At 53.2% G+C, this 4,498-nt stretch overlaps 2 non-coding genes across 2 annotated transcripts; both read right to left on the reverse strand.

Moving 5' to 3' along the window:
- On the reverse strand, positions 1–72 carry TRNAE-UUC (transfer RNA glutamic acid (anticodon UUC)). Its single transcript has one exon. It is a non-coding gene; the product is annotated as a tRNA-Glu (tRNA).
- A 4,354-nt stretch (positions 73–4,426) lies between these two features.
- Positions 4,427–4,498, reverse strand: TRNAE-UUC (transfer RNA glutamic acid (anticodon UUC)). Its single transcript has one exon. It is a non-coding gene; the product is annotated as a tRNA-Glu (tRNA).

Below are 4,498 nucleotides of genomic sequence, written 5' to 3' on the forward strand. Positions count from 1 at the left end.
TTCCCTGACCGGGAATCGAACCCGGGCCGCGGCGGTGAAAGCGCCGAATCCTAGCCACTAGACCACCAGGGAGGAGATGCTCTTGTGAGCCTGCCTTGCTCACTTCCTTATTGTGACTAAGCTAACTCCACTGTATAGATTGCCCATAAAGTACGAGTGTGGAAAAGTTAGGTGTCACACAGTGTGTTTGTCATAAGCAATTACCTTTATCCTCCTGCAAAAGCCTTTTTACTCTGCAATCACCTCTTGCTGGACAGCCTGCGCTGGAGCAGCCAGCATGAAAAGGGAGCTGAGTAAAGCAGGGCCTAGGGTCTCACCAGGGTGGCCGAGTGGTTAAGGCGTTGGACTTAAGATCCAATGGACAGTTGTCCGCATGGGTTCGAGCCCCATCCCTGGTATGGGTTTTCAGCGGGTGTGTAGGAACTTGCAGATGATTTTGTAAAGCATTTTCCTCTGCCCTCCTCACCCTCCCAGTGCCCTTCCTTAACAGTCCCAATTCACGTCTCAGCTGTGGGGTCTGCTGCTCCTCTGCACTTAGCATGGATGCTTCCCAAAGCAATGCAGTGCCACCTACGCAGAGCCCCTGCTTGGAGAAATACACCTCCTATGTCTTTTCCCACTGAAGGGAGCAGGAGGAAGTACTTGCTTCCTGTGGAACATGGGCCTGCCACTGGAATTTGTTAAACCGCCTCTTGCGGATTTCTCCCCTTTCTTTGATTTACACCTGCAGGCTCTCCCTTGCCATCGGAGCAGGATCTGCTGATGCAGGCCCGGCTGGATCAAATGTGCAAAGGCTTGTCCCCAGGCCTCGGGAAAAAATTGAGCAGAGATTCCCGCCTCCGCCTCCTCTTGCCTTCCAAACGGGCAATGCCCTGACGGGTGCCCCACGCCACATCCTGCCCATGCCCACACCCCTGTATATGAGGGTGACCCATGTCCCTCACCCTCCATGCTCGAACGGAAGACACGTGTGTCCTGAGGGGAGCGCCAGACAGGCATTTCTCCGGCCAGGCAGACCCCTGCAGCCCCCGTTAAGCTCCAAAGCCTGTACATTCCCAAGATGCCACTGGTCACTATGCAAATCAGACAGCCCTGGCCACACCCTCTCCGCCGCTGGGCTCTGCTGCTTTCGGTACGTGCAGCTCAGCTTTTTCTTACCCTGAACCAGACTTCCGTTTCAGCAAAAAGGTGGGTTGCAGTGGGTCCGGGATGCCATTTGGAGACAAAGCCTGCGGCCCTGTCAAAGATGACTTCCTGCCGCACACCATGTGGTCAGAAGCCTACGAAAAGAAGCGCACCTCGGAATACAGAATCTCACTTCCTCAAGAGTCTTGCACAAGAGATTTTCCTCCCACCGAGGAAAGCAACTCAAAGGGAACCTTGCGAAAATCAAATTAGGAGCCATATTGCGGGATGCTAGGCAAACTGTATGTCAGAAAAGCAAATTCATTTTGAGAAGCCCTGACCTGCGGGAAGGAAAAGCGTTCAAGGGCAGAAGAAGGACTGTTACCTGACCGGGAATCGAACCCGGGCCGCAGCGGTGAGAGCGCCGAATCCTAACCACTAGACCACCAGGGAACCCACAGCCATACAGCAAAAGTTCCTACACTGCTCTCCTAGTGACAAAGCTCATGGGGGCTGAAAGCATATTTTATTCTACAGCGAATATGAATCAGAACTTAAAAAAACACTCATGATTACACCAGACTGTTTGTCACTTCCAAGCACAGGCCATCCCCTCCCCCATGCTACTGAACCGACGAATTCCTGTACAATCGGGATCCCCGGGAAATCACAAGAGGGACACCTAGTGGCCGCTGATAGCTCAAAGACAGCTGGTACACCTTCTCACACCTACCTCGTTATTCAGCTTGCTGGAAGAATACATTGCGAATGACCGATTCAAGAGTGCAAGGGAGAAGAGTGCTCCAAAGTAGATGTATACATCGCAGCCGGGTTTTCCAGCAATTTACCTTTCTGATGAGCTGGTACTGCACTTTACGCCCACATAGAGCACCTGACTGGGTGGGGGACTGCGTGCGCATGAAGGTGGCTGAGGGCAATGGGAGCAAAGCAACCTGGGACACAGGGGACCCAGCCCCTTTCCTCTGCTTTCGTCTATAGGTCGGGGTGCCTTTTTAAGGACCTTCGATTAAAAAAAGCTGAGCTGCGTGGACAAATTACGCACGTCTACGTCTTAGAGGGATCTTCCCTGACCGCGAATCAAACCCGGGCCGCGGCGGTGAAAGCGCCGAATCCTAGCCACTAGACCACCAGGGAGGAGATGCTCTTGTGAGCCTGCCTTGCTCACTTCCTTATTGTGACTAAGCTAACTCCACTGTATAGATTGCCCATAAAGTACGAGTGGGGAAAAGTTAGGTGTCACACAGTGTGTTTGTCATAAGCAATTACCTTTATCCTCCTGCAAAAGCCTTTTTACTCTGCAATCACCTCTTGCTGGACAGCCTGCGCTGGAGCAGCCAGCATGAAAAGGGAGCTGAGTAAGGCAGGGCCTAGGGTCTCACCAGGGTGGCCGAGTGGTTAAGGCGTTGGACTTAAGATCCAATGGACAGTTGTCCGCATGGGTTCGAGCCCCATCCCTGGTATGGGTTTTCAGCGGGTGTGTAGGAACTTGCAGATGCTTTTGTAAAGCATTTTCCTCTGCCCTCCTCACCCTCCCAGTGCCCTTCCTTAACAGTCCCAATTCACGTCTCAGCTGTGGGGTCTGCTGCTACTCTGCACTTAGCATGGATGCTTCCCAAAGCAATGCAGTGCCACCTACGCAGAGCCCCTGCTTGGAGAAATACACCTCCTATGTCTTTTCCCACTGAAGGGAGCAGGAGGAAGTACTTGCTTCCTGTGGAACATGGGCCTGCCACTGGAATTTGTTAACCCGCCTCTTGCGGATTTCTCCCCTTTCTTTGATTTACACCTGCAGGCTCTCCCTTGCCATCGAGCAGAATCTGCTGATGCAGGCCCGGCTGGATCAAATGTGCAAAGGCTTGTCCCCAGGCCTCGGGAAAAAATTGAGCAGAGATTCCCGCCTCCGCCTCCTCTTGCCTTCCGAACGGGCTTCCAAACGGGCAATGCCCTGATCGGTCCCCCACGCCCCATCCTGCCCATGCCCACACCCCTGTATATGATGGTGACCCATGTCCCTCACCCTCCATGCTCGAACGGAAGACACGTGTGTCCTGAGGGGAGCGCCAGACAGGCATTTCTCCGGCCAGGCAGACCCCTGCAGCCCCCGTTAAGCTCCAAAGCCTGTACATTCCCAAGATGCCACTGGTCACTATGCAAATCAGACAGCCCTGGCCACACCCTCTCCGCCGCTGGGCTCTGCTGCTTTCGGTACGTGCAGCTCAGCTTTTTCTTACCCTGAACCAGACTTCCGTTTCAGCAAAAAGGTGGGTTGCAGTGGGTCCGGGATGCCATTTGGAGACAAAGCCTGCGGCCCTGTCAAAGATGACTTCCTGCCGCACACCATGTGGTCAGAAGCCTACGAAAAGTAGCGCACCTCGGAATACAGAATCTCACTTCCTCAAAAGCCTTGCACAAGAGATTTTCCTCCCACCGAGGAAAGCAACTCAAAGGGAACCTTGCGAAAATCAAATTAGGAGCCATATTGTAGGATGCTAGGCAAACTGTATGTCAGAAAAGCAAATTCATTTTGAGAAGCCCTGACCTGCGGGAAGGAAAAGCGTTCAAGGGCAGAAGAAGAACTGTTTCCTGACCGGGAATCGAACCCGGGCCGCGGCGGTGAGAGCGCCAAATCCTAACCACTAGACCACCAGGGAACCCACAGCCATACAGCAAAAGTTCCTACACTGCTCTCCTAGTGACAAAGCTCATGGGGGCTGAAAGCATATTTTATTCTACAGCGAATATGAATCAGAACTTGAAAAAACACTCATGATTCCACCAGACTGTTTGTCACTTCCAAGCACAGGCCATCCCCTCCCCCGTGCTACTGAACCGACGAATTCCTGTACAATCAGGATCCCCGGGAAATCACAAGAGGGACACCTAGTGGCCGCTGATAGCTCAAAGACAGCTGGTACACCTTCTCACACCTACCTCGTTATTCAGCTTGCTGGAAGAATACATTGCGAATGACCGATTCAAGAGTGCAAGGGAGAAGAGTGCTCCAAAGTAGATGTATACATCGCAGCCGGGTTTTCCAGCAATTTACCTTTCTGATGAGCTGGTACTGCACTTTACGCCCACATAGAGCACCTGACTGGGTGGGGGACTGCGTGCGCATGAAGGTGGCTGAGGGCAATGGGAGCAAAGCAACCTGGGACACAGGGGACCCAGCCCCTTTCCTCTGCTTTCGTCTATAGGTCGGGGTGCCTTTTAAGGACCTTCGATTAAAAAAAGCTGAGCTGCGTGGACAAATTACGCACGTCTACGTCTTAGAGGGATCTTCCCTGACCGGGAATCGAACCCGGGCCGCGGCGGTGAAAGCGCCGAATCCTAGCCACTAGACCACCAGGGA

Source organism: Triturus cristatus, chromosome 5_2 (assembly GCF_964204655.1).
Source record: "Triturus cristatus chromosome 5_2, aTriCri1.1, whole genome shotgun sequence".
NCBI classification, from domain to species: domain Eukaryota; kingdom Metazoa; phylum Chordata; class Amphibia; order Caudata; family Salamandridae; genus Triturus; species Triturus cristatus.